The sequence below is a fragment of the Lonchura striata genome, chromosome 3, assembly GCF_046129695.1.
Source record: "Lonchura striata isolate bLonStr1 chromosome 3, bLonStr1.mat, whole genome shotgun sequence".
Taxonomy (NCBI): domain Eukaryota; kingdom Metazoa; phylum Chordata; class Aves; order Passeriformes; family Estrildidae; genus Lonchura; species Lonchura striata.
The window spans coordinates 93,310,050-93,331,008 of NC_134605.1; the positions used below are offsets into that span (position 1 = coordinate 93,310,050).

General features: G+C 39.0%; 1 protein-coding gene across 2 annotated transcripts in view; it reads right to left on the reverse strand.

Moving 5' to 3' along the window:
- MYOM2 (myomesin 2) overlaps window positions 1–20,959 on the reverse strand; it is a 119,737-nt gene that overhangs the window by 70,085 nt on the left and 28,693 nt on the right. The window contains exons 2-3 of one of the 2 annotated variants that reach the window (XM_077782382.1): window positions 11,179–11,255; window positions 1,467–1,544 (exon numbers count right to left, since the gene is read on the reverse strand). The gene's annotated coding sequence lies outside the window, so the exon portion shown is untranslated. Of the gene's footprint in view, window positions 1–1,466; window positions 1,545–5,472; window positions 5,610–11,178; window positions 11,256–20,959 lie in introns of those variants that run through there. The other variant, XM_021551264.3, reaches the window with a different exon arrangement.

A 20,959-nucleotide genomic window follows, 5' to 3' on the forward strand; every position in this document is an offset into this window, starting at 1 on the left:
CAATTCACCATGACAACAAATAGACAGTATTAGCTCACTTTTGTAGCAGCCTGTTGAAGATTTTCTTTACTTTTCTTTCCTGCTCTCTTGTTTAAACTCAACAAAGCTGGCTCATGCAATCTTCCCTTGTGGATTATTTTTCCTGGCCTATAAATCATTCTGGTTTCCTTCTTGTGGACTTTCTCCAAAGTATGGTATAGTTTTTTATCAATATTTGGATATTTGATTCAATATTCTTAGAAGCAGTGTAGGGAACAAGTGCACATTTCCCACTGAGTTAGAGTTAAACAGATTACCAACCATATTATTAAAAGAACATGGAGGTGCCTACATCCCTTTGTGCTTATTAGAAATATGTTGGCAACTTCTTGCAAAAGTGGGGAATATCACGAGCCTTGTAGGTGCCAGCTCGTGTAACTGCAGCCTTGGTGGGGTATGGGGTTCTCTACTCCTGGGCAATTAGTCCCAAGCACTGGCGAGGGATCCCAACTGAACAGCCAAAACCTCCCCCACAAGGCACCTACACTTCAGTGACAACAGAAGCAAGCTTCCAGTATAAGTCTATAAAGCAGATGAAAATTTATTCAGGTTAATTATTGCAGTGACATCCAATACCCTACTAAAAGCTGAGAGGAGTGTCCCTGTTGTTATCCTCCCTGTGGGGTGGAGGCTGCCATGCCAGCACCCAGGGCACAGGCTGAGGCATGGCCTGGGATCCACCTCAGGGCACCCATGGCAAGTGAAGCAACACCAGCTCACCCAGGGAACACATGAACAGGGTGTCAGGGTCTGAGGACAGCAATGGACCTGGCTGCCCCAGCCCAGCCTCCTCCAGAGCTCCTCCTACCCTGCCCACAGCCCAGGACCCTATGTCAGTCCCCAGGGCCATCAGTGTCTGCCCTAGAAATGACACAGCATAACCAATCTCCAGCTCCCCACAGCCTGGCCCTGCCTGGATGTAGACCATGCAAGAAGAACCTTCCTCAGACCCACACCAAAAATACTAATTTGTAACAAAATGTCACATAAATAAGCAGTTTTCATGATGTATATCAAATGAAAGCTCAAAGGGATTTGAAAATAAATTCTTATATTAATTTAGATAAAACATTTTACAAGTTAAAATCATCATTTTAATATATACCATAATTTATGTATACCATTTTAATATATGCCATATTTCCAGCATATAGTATTTGTCAAAAAAAGATAAAAGGTATTCATTGGTTAAGTAGAGTAAAAAACTGTAACTGTGTCTGATTGTTACTTGCAGATAATCAAAGGCAGAGTCAGATACTCCCAAATTATGATGTTCTCATATCAGCTACTTTTCCAAGAAAAAGCAAGGAGGAAATAGTAGGTATATTTAATTGAACTCACATCTTATTTTAAAATGTTTAGAGATCTAAAGAGATTTTTGCAATTTATCACCTCAGATCTGCAGCTTCTGCATAACTTAGAGTTACCTTTTCAGGTCTTTTTCAAGATATGAGAATGACAAGTCACAGGTCCAGTAATGAGAGCTTTGGGCAAAGCACAAGACACTGCAAAACAAAAATAAATTAGGTTTACAACATTACTATGGGCATTAAAGACATACACTGCCACATTTATAGAGAAATAAGAAACCTAGCATGACCCAAGTTAGTTCAGCCCCTTACAGAGATGCTGGGTCAGTTAGATGGCCTCATACAATGCTGAGCTGACGTGACCCCTCACCTATTAACCCATCATATGACACAATGTCTTGGTTACATGAGCAGAGTTGCACAGACCCACAAGCAGCCTTGGCTTCTCCTGGTTTTGATATCTGTACATCATGTGGCTCTGCACCTGCAGACGTTAAACACTGGTTTTCTTCCTAACTGTGTGACTATTGTGTATATGACACTGGATTTCACTTTAGTTCATATGTTAACTGGGAAAATAATGGTATAATTTTAATTTTTTTTTCTATTTTTAATTAGCCTTTTTGCCTAAATGAAGGTACAAAAGACAAACACAGATTAGCTCACTCTACTGTAAAACACTACTCATGTTCACAAGTGACCAAGTTAAATAGTTCTGTGAATTTATCAACATGCCATGCAGTGTAAATGTTGCTACATATATAATTCACACTGAGATTCACTTTATAAGGATTGCAGAGTAATGCCCATTTATCTGGATAGATCAGTCTAAGTTATTTTCTTTTTTGAGAGAGGAGAAAACACCACTGTCATTTAGAGTCCAGCCTTTTCCAGCCTTTTTAAAATGTAAAACTTACATTTTAATTAGTAAATTAGTATTTACTTCTATTTTTCAGCACCCAAGACTCCTCAGATTTTGGTTCATATATTTTCACATTTACCCAAACACCTTTAGTATAGAAACAAGTGTAGCCAGCTACTCATATCTTTCATACAAACAATTTACAGAGCTTTTTAGTATCCAGACTCACTTTTCCTTCTGTTAACACAGAGGGGAGCTACCTAGCAACAATTCCAAATGTAATAATAATCATCAGTTAATTACAGCAACATTTGCAGACTATGTATTTAATATTTAATTGTGCTGCAAGGACAAGTATCAAAAAAGCAAAATCAAAGTCCCACTGTCAAAACAGCATATAGGGTATTAAGCTCCTGATAAAAGAAGTTTATACTGTATTCCTAAGAACAGTATGTTGACTGTTTTACCAGTTTTCCACTGATACACATTTATATGAGATTTTTGAATATATTCCAATATTTAGACAACTACCACTAACACAGAGAACATGATATGCTGATGACAGCTTAACCCCAGTGAATTTATTGATTTAGATGAACCAAAATTTTATTAAGGATAGTGTCTGGAGACCTAGTTATATTGGCAAGTGAATTGGTAGAACTGACTCTAACTAAAAGTGAGATGAAGGAAATGGTCTAGCAGAGAAATTGGGGGAAAAATCCCAGAGGAAAATTGAGAGCTCAGTAACAGCAACAACAAAAAAGTACAAGTCTAGAGAAAGACAAATTATCTGAATGATTATAACAAAAAGAAAATATCAAGTCTTATTTACCAAGTTCTACTGCAAGATTTTTGGAGGCATTGCTGAAATATATGGCCTGCATGTCATAAACAATCCTCGAGTTACATCCATGCACATCCTATTAACGACCCTAGATTTCAAGAAAAATACCTAGAATTACATGAAAAAAATGATCCTAAAACATTTGGTGTCTCATCTGACCTTTACATTGTTAGTGCAATGTAGCATTGTACTCCTTTCTTTTTATTATTATTATTCCTATTTGTTTCTATGACTGTAAATGCTGGGGACATCAAAAGGACCTTAAGTGCACTAATCAATGTGCTGTATAAACCACCCAGAAGATTATTAAATACAAAGAAAAATATTACCTCAGCCAAAAGGTCCTTAAGGATTAAGGTGAATTAGACTGTTTAAGTCAGTTTACATAAACATACATTTCTTCACGCTTTGCAACATAACAATTTTTATAACAATATATAACAATTTTTACTTGACTGTGAGTAAAAGGCTGAGCTCCCAGGTCAGGATATGTATGCATAGTTTTGTGACACAGTAATACTGACCTGAATAGAAAGCCATAATCTAGGACCACGTGACAAGGGGCCACATTCCTGAGCAGAGAAGCCAAGGGTCTGATATAAACAATGTTAGTCTGATAAGTGAGTTAATTTAAGATTTAAAGGACAAGCAGTAAATTGTAGCATGATCATTTACATTGCCTCAGGGAGCAGGCACACAACCTGCTAAATTGATGGATGGCTTGACAAATGCCATGGGAAGAAGAACATGGTTGCACTCGCCATAGATGGACAAGGTGCATTCCCAGGTTCAGAAGGCTCATGTCACCAGCAATGCACTGTACAGTATGTATTTCTCAGCCTGACCTGCCAGTGCTATACCATGCAACATGTACTTCTGTGCACAACTCTGCTCCTGGCCATCTGAAGTGCCAAATATTATTCATGAGTTCTTGCCTGTCCTCACATAGTCAGAAATTTCTTTGACCATTTGCACTGATTTGAGGGCTTGTCCTTTCTTTCTCATGACTTAGACATTTTTTTCTCTCTGTCTCTTGTTCTCCAAGATGTTCTCCACATTCTTCAAAGTTTAATGTTTTCAGGAAGCTGCCAGTTTATACTTTTATGGTGCATAAAAGCCCTTGATATTTAACTGATGAAATATATTTAAATCCCTATCACCTATGTACCATAATAAAAGATAGAAAAAAAAACCCACCTTCTATTAATTGTTCTTAATGACCAGTATAAAAATTACCATATTGCCTCAAAAAATATGTGATCCTTTCCAATTGTAGACTTAATAGCATGTAATAATTTTCTCCCACAAACTGACTTTGGTGGCAATCTTGTAAAACCATCATGAGCCATTATGCAGCTCTAGACAGTGCAGTCTAAACAGAATGGTATGTAGAGGATCTGGTTAATTCATCTCCACTTTGATAAGAAACTATTTTGATAAAAAACTGATTTGACAAAATTTCTAATATGTCTCTCCATGTGTACATATAACTGCACAGTATATATCCCAGATAGGTACTAAAGTGGATGTTACCTTGTGAATTCATGGTCATGCAAGGCTGGGGAGTAAATGAGGCTAAATTTGCCCACGTTGACTTGGATCTTTACCACCCTAACATTCCCAATGCACAGAGTTCAAACATGTTCTGATAAAGTTTGAAGACTGCACTTGGCATGTGTATTATATCCCTTCAACTGGACAGCTAAGAATGTTGGACAGTGAGATTATAAAAATCATATCCCAGTATTCATTATCTTTCATTATGGCACTTTTATTGGCTCATAGGCATTATCAACACACAGGCATGGTTTCAAGAGCATATATTGATTTCCTAAGATTCTATCAGTGGTATTTAGCTGGAATTTTCATGTGGCCCAGAACATATCATTTAGTATACAGCAATACAGAACCAGAAACACATCTTCTGGAAACATGTACATGAAAGCATGGCAGACACAAAATAAAAGTAGATTTTTTTTTGCCCACCTACATCCCATTCTTCAGCAGGCCAAATAGTTTTGCCAGCTATTACAGGATTTTATGCTTAATTATTTACACACAGACTTCAGAAAAAAATCATACAGTATAAGCACACAAGAAAGTGGCATTGCCAGTATTTGTGCAATTGGAAAAACATATATATGAGTAGAGCTACAGATTTCTGCAATGTAATTCTTTATATGCAGAAAGAAACAGAGGGGATGTAATACACAATAAAATCAAGGTGACTATGGACAGAACAAAACAATCTTTATTTTTTTTTTGTTTTGCTTTTCATGAATCAATTTGTGTCCTACTTATCACTTGTTTTCCCTGAGGAAAGTAATTTTTTTTTTTACAGGAAAGCACCCAACCTCCTCCTACAAGCACTCTCATTTGTTCTGTGCAAGAAAAACATGGATAGAAAATTTACTTACCTAGGGATATAGAAAAACTGTAAAGCAGAGAGGAAGACCAGCCTTTCCCAGCTTAGCAAACACTGCCCAAGGAAAACAAATAATTCTCCTCTATAAAGGCTACTGCCCCTTCACTCCTATTTAAGGGCAGATGCAGTGCTATATTTAGAACTAACCAAGTGATTCTCCCAAAACTGGGGTCAGCCTAATACGTAATAAGGGAGTGATATAGTGGCAAAAGAAAAGCACTAGCCTATATGGAGTTTAATACTGAATTTTAATAAGAGACAAACCTCATTCCTTTAAAAAGCAGTTGCTTATATTTAAAATGGGGTTTTATTCCCTAGCAACACCAAGCACATGGGAAGCAATTTAAAGCCAGAAAACAGGTTAAATTTTATTTAGAAAAGTTTGAAGTTTTAAAATAATCAGTAACTTAGAAGATTAGTGAGGAGAAAAAGGTTGAGAATATTATTAGTAGAGACATGAGATCCCTTGGTGCTTTGGGCTGTAAAATGAGCCTCCTTATTGCTTCCTTAAGAGATCTCTGGATGTGAGAATGTCTGCAACATATGAAGGTATATCAGTTGTATAAAACCCCTATTATTTCCATATCTATTACATCACAAGTCAATCTGAGAGAGATTTTTTTCTATGTCTTGTAGGTAAAGTAGGAAGAATTTAATATGCATAGAGGCCTAAGCATGCAGAGGAAAAAATACAGCCAAAGCAGTCAGCTCTGTGAGACCTTGGTGGTCCCTGATGGTTCTCGATTTTACCAACAAAAATGGATGCTTTCTGCCTGTAGGGCTCCAAGGTTTCTGTCCAGAAGCTACAAGGCAGCACTGTGGTGGCTCTGACATGTCCAGATGGGAGGAGGTAGCAGCACTGGCTCTGCAGAGCGGGTAGACTTGGGATCAGTCACTCTGCCCCATTCTGGTGGTAGACAGCCCCACAGGGATTGCATCCATATGGGGGAAGAAAGGGTGGTACCTCTCCAAGGCTTTGTGAAAAGCATGAATAATTAATCACCTTCCTCTTATTCTGTCTGGAAACAGGACAACCTGTCTGAGAAAACCTGGCTATATGGCAAACCTAATCACACCTCATGACTTAGCCCACAATGACTCAAATAATCAGTGAGTCAGCAACATACAAATGGTAGGGAATTAATTGATCTTAAAATTGTTTGAAAATAACAAGATCTACTTTCAATTTACTTATACAGAAATCCAGTCATTGTCAAAGTCACTAAATGACAATCTCTTCCACTGCTTGGTATTTGACACTTGGATACATGAACAATATTCTTTTTAAGTCATATATTCTTCTTATGTATACATGTAGGGAAGCAGAGCAAGAGGTAGAAAAGCCTTTAAATCACTGATTCTTATCCCATCTGCAGTGTTCATCCAAATTTCCTAAATGGCTCTGGTAAGGATCTTTCTTGGTTTTTTTATCATCTAGGGCTACTATTTGCTTGAAACAGACTTCTCCCTTCCTCCCATTGATCTTGAATTATAATTCAGCCTGACAGAATTAGATCTACAGAGACAGACAGAGTGGAATGACTGCATATGCCCTGAATGTAGATGTTGCTTCAGAAGCAGCTGTCAAAGTAATTAGTATGTAATAATCCAGAGCAAACCCACTTTACTTACCCAGCTCCATCTCTTCTCTCCTATTGAAGTTTCCTGTGGGAGGTAGAAGGTCATTTTTCAGGAAAACGTTAAACTTCTCACTACGCTCTGCTTTTCATTTCTCATTCTATATTTATTATCTCTACAGAAATGGAGGCATTTACAGCCTACTCTGTCTGCCTTTACACTTGAGCACTCTTCTATTTTAAGTTTTCTTCAGGGTGTGGCTGGATGACAAAAATATGGAAGCGCATCCTAAGGGCTGTGGGAAAAATGCCAAAGGCAAGAACAGGCTATGTAGGAGGGCCAGTCCCAGGCTGTGTCCAGGAAAGACAATAAATAAATTCTTCTCTTCATGCACATTACAAAATAAGATAGAAGGGAAAACTGCAATACTGTGTTATTCACTGGTGGTGAACTTTAGGCAGCAGAGTGTCTCAGCAGAGCACAAAAAATTATCCAGCATTTTAACTATGAAATAATTTACATTATATATTCCTACCTCCCCCTAACATAGAAGGTGCCTTCTCCTGATCCTTCCACTTCCCAAATAGATCTTCCCCTAAGAACTTTTCTAAAGCAGAGATTTAACAGGGTATCAAAAGGATTACTCAAGCATTGTAAACTTAGCATGTGCTAAAATCCTTCTTTGAATTTGGTATTTTAGAATTATTTCTTTATCTTCTACCAGTCTCTTGATGTAGGTTGCTTAATTGATACAGACCTACGTAATGTCTCAACTACTCCAGCAAAGGGAAGGGCAAAGAACTGAAATGGAGCTCAGGAAAAAGAGGTGTTAGCATTTTAGTTTTGGATTAAACATCAAAACAGTAATGAAATTAAATGTAACAGTGTTAAAAGAGGTATGTTTTCAGCCTATAAGGGTGTCTTAATAGTGGACTTGAGCTTTTATCTTTCTCCAGTTCCAAGAAAACCTAATGCATCTTTGTATGACAGCTTCTGAAGCCCACCTTTGTTAATATGTTAACTACTGATTTCTTCAAATGTTTGTTGCATATTCATAGCTTCATATAAATTAAAAGCTTAGTAACTAGCAATGAGGTTCCTCATCTCTGCAGCAGATCTATTATTCAGCCCTGTGGTGAGGTTTCTAAAGCCATGTTAAAACAATGGACACTGTGCACTGGAGATCTTAGAGCAGTCTCTCTTCACAGTCACCCAAGTCCCAGCATCTCCCTTGGTGTTACAAATGAAAGACAAAACAGTGCATGCAAATTCAAGCCCATAAAAATTAAATCACATTCTTTCCTCTGTTGGTGCCTTTGGTCAGAAAGTCGGGACTATCAGTTATGGGCTCCACATATGAACCCAATCAAATGTGTATCATTCAGAGGAGAATACCACCACCTGAAAGACTGAACTCAAAACAGTTTTGGAGGAACTGTACCTGCTCATGAAGATGAGATAGCAAGAGAGCAGTAACAGATGCACTTGACTGCTGACAGCATTGTAAATGTGCAGTAAAGCACAAATTGCCAAGGGAAATACACCTTACTGCTTCTTTCAAGTGGGGAGAGAACAAACCCATGCTGTCTTCTAAGAAGCCTAAGCACTTATCTCTCTACCTCCTCTTTTCTTTTCTGCTTATTTTCTTATTTTTCTTGATGCATTTTCTCTTATTCAACTAGAACTTCCTGATTTTCTATGCCCAACTTGCAAGTGTTTTAAGGTTGGCTTCATGCAGCTGAAAATTGACAAAATCTTAAACTATCCTTCCCAGAAATTAGACTATGCTGTGTGGAGATGAGACCAGAGAAGAGTCAAGTAATTTGGAGGAGGAGGAAAATACACTTCCAACTAAGGGAAGGGTGTACAACTCCCAGGAGAGAGGACATTGGCAGTTGAAGAAAAACAAAACAACAAAACACCTGCATTAGATGCAAGATGTTTTAAACAGCCAGGAAAGAATTTTCAATCAGCAATTCATCTGAGCTAGACTGAACTGAACCCAGAACATCAAACAATTTTAGCATAAGTCTTTGAACAAACACTAAAATAACTGAGCATACAAAATGTTGGGATTTTTTCCCTGCAACATAAGGCAAAATGGATCTCTTAGAAAGTATCTAATTTATATCTAAGACAAACACAGCACAGAGCTACAATTCACTGAGTTACAGCAAATCAATTATTTTTTAAGATACCTAAACAGTAATGGTCCCCCTGCTGTCCAAGAAGCCACTTTAAAGCCCATCAGAGTCAGTGCTAAGGTTTTACTGACTCAGGAAAGCTCAGATTCATATCCTTCTTGATTTAATATCAGCTCAGTGGCATCTCTTCATTTACCTTTACAATGACACCTATACAAAGACAAGGACTATAAAGATGTCTATCTTGTCCAGTTTCACACAACACGCTTGGCAGGTACCTGCTGCTGCAACAGTTACCTTTATCAACTAACCCCAGTGTCATCAGCAGCACATTAAATCTAGAGAACCACAGGCTGTAAGAAGGCAGACACAGGGACTGACACGTCCAGAGGGTTCACCATACTTGGAAATGAAGGCAAGGCAGCTGCCCTCCAAATTCCACCATTAAGCAGCACCATTCAAAGATGGTTTTAATGTCCTCAAGCTTCAGGAGCTGACAGCTGTGGGGTTACTTCTCGTAACAGCATTTATATACAGGATTCATATCAGACCAGCACAGACAGCTGAGGCACAGAATCAGAGAATGTTTGAGGTTGGAAGGGACCTCTGAAGGTCGTCTTATCCAGCACAGTTCTCCAACAAGGCTACTTGGAACTGGTTGTCCAGGACCACATCCAGATTTTGAATATTTCCATAGATGAAGACTTATGGTGGTTTTGGCTGTGGTAGAATTATTTTTCTTCCCAGTGGCTGATATAGAGCTGTAATTTGGATTTTTTTCTGAACATAGGGTTGATAATAAATGTTTTTGTTATTGCTGAGCAGGGCTTGCACAGAGCCAAGGCCTTTTCTGCTTTTCATGCTGTCATGCTGGTGAGGGAGCTGGGAGTACATGAGAGGTTGGAAGGAGACACAGCCAGGACAGGTGACCCAAATTGACCAAAGGGATATTCCAGACTGCATGACATGATGCTCAATATATAAAATGGAGGGAAGAAGGGAGAAGGAGGGGACATTTGGAAGGATGATTCTTGTCTTATCAAGTAAATGCTGTGTGTGATGGGCCCCTGCTGTCCTGGAGATGGCTGAACAACTGCCTGCCCTTGGGAAGAAGTGAATTCCTTGGTTTCCTGTGCTTGTGTGTGCAGCTTTTGCTTTTCCTTTAGCTTTTGCCTTTTCTTTAGCTCAACCCAGGAGTATGTTTACCCTTCCAATTCTCTCCCTGACCCTGCTGGTGGGAGTGAGCAAGCAGCTGTGTGGGGTTTGGCTGCTGGCTGGGGTTAGACCATGACAAGAATACAAAACCTCTCTGGGCAACCAGGGCCAGCTCAGGGGTACTCTCACAGTAGGGGTGGCGGGGGGAGGGAAGTTTTCTAATGTTCTTAACTTCTGTGTTTGAGTTTGTGTCTCTGAATGGAACTACCTCTGGTTCTGTCTCCTTCTCTTGGGCTGGAAGAAGCTGAAGGTCACTGCTGAAGGCACAGACATGACACCCTCCAGGTTTACAAGCACACACACATTTGCTGTCTGGTTGCCCCTACTCTCTGTCTGTGTCACTGCTTGCTGCAACACATGCATACTCTCATGATGGCTGATGTTGCAGGCACCCCACACCCAAGGGTGCCCCCAGACAGCTATATGTAGAGTATAAGGGCACCTAAAACCCCCAGTCTGATACCAAAACCTGGCAGCCACTCCCCCCAGTAAGTGGCAGTCAGTCCATGCAGTACTCACACACATGGATGAGGAGCAAGATAGTTAAGAAAGGTTTGAATAAAGACAGGATGGACTGTGGTGATCAGGCACAGTGCTCATTCAGATAGGTGTACTTTATATGCAGTCAGCCCCTTTCATAGCCCTTTCTGGGTGATCCTTTCTTTGTTCCTCTGATTTCTTCCCCTAAACATTTCTTCATTGTTTTATGCAGGTCTACCAAATCTCACACCTCTGGCCCAGCACTCAGGATCTTCACTTACCCCATCTCAACATCTCCAGGTAAAATCTTCTCACACTCCATATATCCTCACACAGATAATGTGGAAGTCCTCTGCTCCTGTTTCACACAGAAGAAGGAGAAGGAAAGGAATGCATACAGATCACATGACTGCTCCTGCTTTATGAGTCCAACATGAGAACTGACATGAAAACCTCAAAAGGTATCAAGTTCAGTCATATCCTTCTATTCAAGGTCAATGAACTTTTTGTGGCATATCCAACAGTTCATGTTGCTATGGTGTGACGTCCCATGCCACACCATATACTGCCTGATATATATGATCATTACTGTACTTTAGAATAATGAACTTTTACTGTATTCCTGGAAGCAGGTAACCCTCATTACAAAAATTATATGTTTTTATTTCAGAACTAAATTACTTACATCCACAACACCTCCAAGGAATGAAGATCTGACAAGATTTCACTGTAAATGGGCAAGAACTATTGCAAATGCAGATCAGGAACAATTTTCCTAAGGAGCTATATCAGCTGGATCCCTTAACTCCTGTTCCTCGCTATTGCTGGATATCTTTGATTCTGTAGTTGCTTTAAGCAAAAAGAATGAGTTTACCATAGGTAGATATAACAAGAAGTGTGCTAAGACTGATGGTCTCAGGCAGGCCCCAAATTTATACTATTTTGATAGATTTCCATATTTTTAGTAAGAACCAAGAAAGAAACCACTGTTTTTCAGGAGTGTTAATGAACCACACTGATTCTTCTCCAACTGCTCAGTAGTTGCTTCTCCAGGTCTTCAAGAGCAATGCCATAGTGCATGAAAAACAAAGCAGGACTTCATTACATCTTCATACTGAAGAGATCTACTTGATTATTCCACCCCAATCTGCAACTAGTTTCTGTCCATGGTCCATATAATGGTGCTTCAGGTCAAGCCACCTTTGGAGGTCACCAGTTCTCTCCATTGCTGCTACTGCTCCTCCTGTACAGTTGTGTGTGTTCCTAATGGGGAGGTTTTTGTCCATGCCATTTCACTAATCTTCTCACTCTTTGCCAATCATTTGTCACTAAATCAGTCATCCACTAGTGTCCTTGACTCATTTGACACAAAGACTCATTTCATTTCAAAGGGTGCTTTTACCCAAATAAAATCTGTAGGATTCCCCACTCAAAAACTGTTCACATTAAAACAAAACTTAGAAAAGTTATTCTTAATTTGTTCTCTTTTTTTCATCATTCATCCAGACTAGGTCTTGTTTCACATAATGACCTGCTGAGTATTCCTCTGCAACTATATTTTAATCACAGGTAATGTTTACATTACTGATTGAAGAGCTTGCAGATATAAGTATATATATTTTGATTTCTACCTTATTGCTATCTGAATTAAGCAATTTTTCTATTATTTTTAACTTTAATCTGAGATAGCTATGTGTTCCAGATACACAGATAGCTTGAGATGGCAATAAAACTTTTGCACTACCTATCTCTTTTACTCTGATTTTCTACTGCAATTAGGCAGCATTAGGTACCACCAGCATGTGGTATCTACTGTAACATATCCTAAATAAATGGTAGACAGATTCAGAGAGCTGCAAGACCAAAACAGGCTTTCATCCAGCTTCATAAATATCTTGAGGCTTACGTCATATCAGAACGGCACAGAATGTAAAGCTCTGAATGCTTAGGACAGCTGTCCTCCTTCCCTGCCTCGGTGGCCTTTCTGATTACACTTGTACCCAATCCCATCCACTGGCAGTGTTTCCCAAGTGACACAAATACTGCAGCAGCACAGGAGACGAAAAAATCTTGTGCTGAGTGTAGTCGTCAAGATGTCTGGGTATTTATGACAGGACAACAACAGCAACATCACAACATCACAGAAACCACTGAGGCTGCCTAGAACCCCAATGAGTTGCATAAATGATAGGTCATTGTTCTTTGCCTGACAAAGGGACCCAAATCAGCTGCCTGCAATTTCCAGTGCATAGGAACTCTTGACTGGAAACATATAGTTTGAGGCCAGAGTGTCATAGTCATCACTGTTTTATTTATACCTCAGAGTCTATTCAGTTTGTTGGCTACTTTTATTCAGTGATACCATGCAATTGATAAAACATATGGTTGAAACACCAGGTGGCTGAAGTACTTGTGCTATAAAAAGAAGTAGGTGTTAATTTTGATGTATCCAAGAATTATTCCTTACTTATTGCTCATGCTTTTCTCCAACTCTTAATTATGTTTACTGTATGTAAAAAAATGTGCCTTTGTTTTTTTCTAAAATTTTAATTTGCTTAGCATTACCTTCCACACAGTAGTTTTTTGCTGGCTTCACAGATTTAAAATCACAGTATTTTCTTCCTCTGAAGGTGCTCACATACTAACCCTCAAACTTCACATTACCACTGCTATTGCACTGCAATTGCTAGACAGAATATTGGGTTTGGACTGTATTCTGTCACTGCAGCCTACTAGCACAAAGAAGTCAAGACTTCTGTGAACAAGTAGCAAAAAACCAAATAATAAAAACAAGTTTGGGGTTTAGATGTTTATATAATTGTATTTTTCCAGATGTATGAAAAAAGGGAATGATTCTTTGAAGATATTGCAAGCAGGCAATGAAGTAACAAGGAAATTGGAACTATGTGTTGACATAATAGTGGACAGTCACCTGGAGATGAGAGACAGACGTAGTTCATGGTATACATTAGCAGTGGAAGAAACAGTTTGCAGTGACACCTTACCAGCAGTGTGCCTTGTGTCTTTCTCCAATTTTTTATTTTATTTAGTGTAAAAGCACTGTGCTTTTTCTAGAGTTGAAATTTACCTATCATTACCTTCCATGCAGTAATTAATATCAGAGAAGCAGTATGAACTTGCCAGCAGTGTGTCTTTCTGGCCAAGAAGGCAAATAATATCCTGGGTTGTATTAGGAAGAGCATTGCCAGCAGGTCACAGGAGGTGATCCTGCCCCTGTGCTCAGCCTGGTGAGGCCATGTCTCGAGTGCTGTGTCCAGTTCTGGGCTCCTCAGGACAAGGGAACCATGCAGCCCCTGGAGCAGGTCCAGCAGAGGGCTATGAAAATGATTAAGTGCCTGGAACATCTTGTACAAGGAAAGGGTGAGGGAGCTGGGCCTGTTCAGCCTCAAGAAGAGATGACTGAGATAGCTACAGGTATCTGAAGGGAGGCTGTCAGAGGATGTTTTCAGGCTCTGGTCAGTGGTGCCCAGCAACAGGACAAGAGGCAGAAACTGATGCACAGAAAGTTCCACATGAGCATGATGATGAACTCCTTAACTGTGCAGGTGACTGAGCCCTGGAAGAGATTGCCCAGAGAGGTTGTGGAGTCTTCTTCATTGGAGATATTCAAGAACCATTTGGGCACAATCCTGTGCCATGTGCTCTAGAATGGCCCTGCTTGAGCAGGGAGGTTGGACCACAGGATCTACTGTAGTCCTTTCTACATGACCCTTCTCTGACTCTGTGATTCTGCTAAAAAAAAAAAAAAAAATATTCCAGAAAGAGAAAGTGTGTAGGAAAAGGAACCTTACCAAAAGGACACTTTAGGATTATATTTTCAGAAGTTTTCTGGGAAATTGTAATTAAGCAACCTGCATTGAATTCCTAAACTGTAATATAAAAGTTCCCACTTGAGCTTCAGCTTTGTGTCTATAATAGGACAAATATCATTTGTTGATGTTTTATTTCCTGTTTAATCCTAGGTATAATTAGTATAAAGATGTAAAGAGTATAAAGCTGATAGTGATAGCTGCTGGTGAAGACACTGCTGGACAGCTCGGAATATCGTGTCTTTGCAGGAATCATGCAAGAAGCCAGTAAATAGAGGCCTGTGTAAGGGCTCTGTTCTGGACTTGGTGAGTTCAGATGGGCAACAAAATATGATGGCTGGTTTTCTGTGCACTTTTGATCAATAACACACTTTAAACTCATGTATGATACATGGGGAACAGACATACTGCCTTCATTTTCAGCTGGAAAAAAAAATACAGCACTGAAAAGAGAACAGATGACTACACATAATCTGTCTAATAGCAGAATGTATGTGCAGTGTTACTCCCTTTCTAATGGAAGTATGACAGAAATTTCCTCATGTGTGGCATACCCTGGGAAACCATTGTGCCTCATGATAACCACAGAGAAATAGTCCACTAAAGCTCAATCCTCAGGTAATATAGAGCAGCTTTCTCTACATTTGACTTGTGATTTGCTGTGTGCTTATTCACTATTATTGTTTGCTATTCCACCTCCCCATACCTCCCTTAATAATTCCCAAGAAGAAAGAAAAGGGAGATTTCCACATGTCCCATCATTAGTGCCAGCTCAGAGGATGAGACAGTGACCAGGAAGACAATGGCACTATCTCTCACCACTCAGACACATGACGAGCAGGGTAACACATAACTTACCAAAATAACTAATAATGACATCCATTAGTCTTCTGGTGGGTCTCTCTACAGCCAGTCAAACCTCCTGCTGATAGAACTCACAGGCACTTGGAACTGGTGGGTTAATTCTGGTCATGAAAACAGCCCTCCACATCCAGCCCTCATGAATTCACAGCTGCAGAGGTGCTATATTCCTCCCATGGAGGACTTAACCTAAGTTAAGGGTAAGAGGATGTATACTGCTCTGGGCAGCAGCACAACACATACATTTGCTTTGTTGATTTAATCTTTCCTAAGGACCTGCTATTTGCTGTTGACAGGGCAAGGACACCAAATGTACCTCTAGGCCTGCTATAATAAAGTCATTCTTATGTTAAGACAAAACTTATGAAATATGCACAAGGGATGTTAAGGAGGAAAAGGTCAAAGAGTTGATCTGCATTCCAGAAGCTAATGAACATTTGCTTGGTGCATGTAATCTGTTGAAAGAAAAGAACAGAGAACAGCAGCCAAGTAAGGAGGAAAGATAAATCACTGTGTATGACAGAGATCTGAAGAGGAACCAAGTATGATGATATCTTTCTAGACAGATACACTATAGCTAAACATCAACACAAAAGATCAACAGCTTCCTTCAGGAAATAATTTAAATAGCAGCTATCCAAAGACAGCTGCCTGTAAAAGTTGTTTAAAATTAATAATATCCAGAATCACTTCTGATTTCTTTAGAATATTGAAGGAAGTTTCATGACTTGATAATTCTGGCCACTATTTACAAGACTACCAAATAGTATTTCATTTACCATACTTGGAATTATGTGTATTATTAAAATTTTCATACATAAGTGTTTACACTGACATACCATGACAATGATTAAGGGATTAGAGCCACTGATATACAGGGAGAGGATGAGAAATCTTGGCTGTTTATCCTGGAGAACAGAAATGTCAGGGAATTTTATGTATGTGTATAAATATCTAAAGGAAGGGTGAAAAGAAGACAGAGTCAGGTTCTTTCTAGTGATGCTCAGGAATGTGATAAACAGTAGATTGGTCTTGGGGGACTGAGATGTGGTCAAGGGCAGGGCAGGAGGAGGCCTTTATTAACTCCAAAGTTACATTTGGGAAGGAAAGTTGATGAAAGTCTCCTCCACACACTTTGACTTTTCTTCAAACACATTTCATTGTGTTGGCCACCAGTAAAACTGCTTTGATCAGGAAATGCTGATTGCTTTCCTTTTACTACAGAATGTAGCACTTGGTGAGTAAGGAATTCAAAATAACAGAGCAAGGTTTCCATGATATACTATTTGCCTTTTGACAACTGGTCCCTTCAGATGCTGAATTTTATTTTAAAGCTTCATTTAACTTCTGCAATATATTATGACTCACAAACTCCAATTTCAAATAGGCAAGTTTCAGTGATTTCTATATTGCAAATTATTTAAACTTTACACTGCAATATAATGATAAATGTCAAACTTCATATTAAATATCATATTTATAGTATATGAAATATTAGCTTACATTCGACAGATGTGGATTTTGAATTGCTAGCAAAGGCTTCTCGGGTCCAAGGAGGATTTACAGGCCACAATGAAGGTGCATTTCCATTGTTTATGAGTCCTTAGGATACACTTCTGTCTTGCCTTTCCCACTGGGAAAGCTCAGGACAGCAGATCAGCCATGGCTGGAGAGCCCAGCCCGTGCCCTGTAGTTTGAGGAGCAGATGAGAGGACAGCCACAGCCAGGAGAGTGTCTGGATGTGAGGCTGCTCCCACCAGCCTTGCAGCTGTTATTGCTACCAGCCTGAGACTGAGGTCAGAACGAAGGAAGCATTAGAGACCATCTTCCAAAGGTCTCCTGAGGGACAGCCTGGCCTCTGAGCTGAAGACAGCCAAGCCCGGGGCCATGCAGCTCGAGTTTGGCACTGCCCTGCATCTGCCCAGCCCCTCATCCCGGCACCGGTTAGGGGGGCTTGGGCTCCTCTGCTGCAGCTCCTCCTCTTTGGTATTGACTTCCACATGGAATAAAAAGGGACTGAATTTTCCCTCTCCAAATGGCTATTTTTCACACTGTGCCCAATCTCCCTAAAATTTGAATATTAAATATCAAATGGCTTACCAAGGAGATCATACAGGATAAACCTAGGATGTGGCACTTAATAAAGGTGACAGAAGAACATTCATTTATCATTAGTATCAGTACTCAGTTCAAGGACACTTGCTGAAACTCAAAAATCAGAGTGAAAAAGACATTTGCTATCTAGTCTAGCGTGGAATATATATATATACATATTTGTGATACAAAGTTTCTCTCAAAAATAAGATCTATTTCCTAAAAATCCTATCAGCATTCACCTCTGTCAGACCTTCATGCCTTTCCTGGGGAGGGCAGGCCAAACTGAGCTAGGTCAATTTTTGTTCAGTGTAATGGGACTTATGGGACCATTACAGCAGCTGTAACTTCAGCACTGTGCTTCAGATCATTTATTCTGAAAGTAATTTTTCCAGGATCATTTATTCTGGAAACTATTTTAGTCCCTACAAGCTGAGAAACACAGTGAAGGAAAAAAAAAAAATAATTTGGAACTTCTCCAGGATTTGCACAGAGATAAATTTGCACAAAGATCTTTCCCACTCTCCACATGACCCCTGAGACAGCATAAAACTAACCTAGGCTAGCAAAATATGGAAATGCAAATGTGATGCTAAAAGGATGTCATTTATAAAAGCTAAAGAACAAAAGAAAGAGGCTGAAAACCAATTAAAAATTATACAAAAAATAATATGTCGGTAATAATAAAAGGAGAAATATTGGTCAGTCACTATTTCATACTAAAACATATATTGTCTTTGAAAACTCTTCATCCTTTATAAATAGCAAACCAAAAAGTCAGATTTTCCAAGCATGGAAAGCTATTTCACTTGTGTTTTACACACACACACTAAATTTAAAAAGGAAAAAAAATAGGCCAAGAAAAAATAACTAAGACAAGGAGATGTTTAAGGTCAAGAGTCAAAGTATGAAAAGGCTTCTTTCACAAACATATTCTTTTTATTTTAGCCAGATTCTCATTTATCTTCTGATATTTCTACCTTGGGAATTTCATTCATAGTTTTTAAATAACCCCACTAAGCAGCTTAAAAAACAAATCAGCCTGTCCTTTATAAAATAACTTTTTTTGCAAAAATAACTTTGTTACACAAATGCAGGAGTACTCAATCTCCATGCCTTATGATGCTCTCTGAAGATACAGATCGCACAAAAACACTTCAGAAAGTGCTTTTATATGGGTTCATCTTAAATTGAAAGCCTACTAGCAATATTACAGACTGTCTTCAAAACAGCTAGTTCTGTAAAATACATTTTCCAGAGAAAACAGCTTTGTCCTTACCAGATAGGTTAGCTATTTCTTTCTTTCTTTTTATTTTTATTTTTAAAAGGCAAAATATTAGACAGCTGTGGCCACATATTTTGTCTAGCTGCTCGTCTTACTCCCTTGGGCTGCTCTGAAAAACTTATCTGCAATTGAAATCTAAATTTGGCTTGCTAAATTAATTTGACAGATGAACGAGAAAAATGTCATTTGTAAAATTAACTTGGAGATAGCCATAAAACCTTTTTTCATTTATTAAGACTTTTCTTTTCCTAATGAATATATATAACAAACAGGTCCTGTCAGAACATTTGTTAACATATGTTACCTTTGTAACATCTGGCATATGAGCACTTCTGTCAAGACAAAATACAGATTTTAAATGTTTGGCTCAGACAGGCCTTTTAGTGTGCTGAAAATTCTTCTGTCTTCAAGTTTACCTAAGAAGCCTCTTAACTTATTGATAACTTCACAGAGTAATGCTCACATCCTCATGTCACTTACCAATAACTGCAGCATACTCAGTGAAATTATACAGCCATTCCATTAATAAAATAAATGCAGGGGTACAAAGAAGAAATTTTATTTTCTTTCTTTTCTTTTCTTTTCTTTTCTTTTCTTTTCTTTTCTTTTCTTTTCTTTTCTTTTCTTTTCTTTTCTTTTCTTTTCTTTTCTTTCCTTTCCTTTCCTTTCCTTTCCTTTCCTTTCCTTTCCTTTCCTTTCCTTTCCTTTCCTTTCCTTTCCTTTCCTTTTCTTTTTTTCTTTTCTTTTTTCTCCCCCCATGATTAGGGTATGCCTCCACTATGTTATGAAAATCCCTTGGCACAAAATGCCAAGTAGCATTGTCTTTGTAGAGAGAAAGTTAAAAACTTACAGCAGGGCCAGAATTAACAAATAATTATTTCATTTGTAATTATTAATCTCTGTAGGGAATTTTTGTATCAGCTCCTTTTCCTGCTTTTCATTTCTCAACAGCTCAAATAACGTTGTCCTTGTTGCTGCTCAGTAGAAACCATTACCCACTAGATGGGGCCCCAAGGCAAGAAGTCCTCAGCTCACAACACCAGTTTCACTTGGAGAAGCTGCATTTCCAGAAGAGAATTATTATAAGGGCAAAAAGCAGTCAGAAATAACAGAACCCCAAGTGTGTTTCAGAGTTCAAGCTGAATTTTTAATTTGGTTCAGAAGGGTACTTAAATTCTACTATAATTTCCTATACCAGAAGGATAGCACAGATACTCTACCATACAAATTCTACCTAATCCTTAAACCCACCATTCTTGAAAAGTGTGGGGGGGGGGGGAGGGGGGGGAAGGGGGGGGGGGGGAGAGGTCCTTGTATTTCACCACTAAAATTCAGAAGATTTTTCACATACCTGGATCTGACTACATAGAATTATGGCTACACCTGCTCACAGGGGAGGACAAGCACAAAATCACCTGTAACAAGTAGCACCATGTGTTTCCTCCCTGTTGGTCTAGACAACAGCAATGCCACCATCCCTTAGGAAAATATGTTTCTAACAAGCTACAGTCCCCAGAGATGTTTCAGCTCTATCTTGGGCTGCTGGGAACTCAGCCACTCACAAAAATGCATCAGCTTCCCTGCTCAGATTCTGCTTCAAAGATCTACACAAAACGTTGATCTTTGCATACTTAGTGAAAGAAGGGGTCACGAAACTAAAGTCTCTGCACTTCAGACCCAGAGACATAATTATTGATCCAAGATATTATTGTGATTTTTATTCACTTTGATGCACACTGTTTCGCATTTAATCCACTCAAAATTGATTCTCATCTGACAATTTACCAACCTTGTATGCAACAGTCCTATAATGTGAGTGCAGACTGCTATTATATAGCTTATCCCCACCAATAGCTGAACTCCACCTGAACTCATTACCATGGACTGTCTTCACTGTCCGTGGAGAAAGCCTTTCCACAAATGCAATTTGTCCCATTCCAAAGTAAAATTTGTCCTCCTAATAGTTCAGTAGTTCAGACATATGTGCCAAAG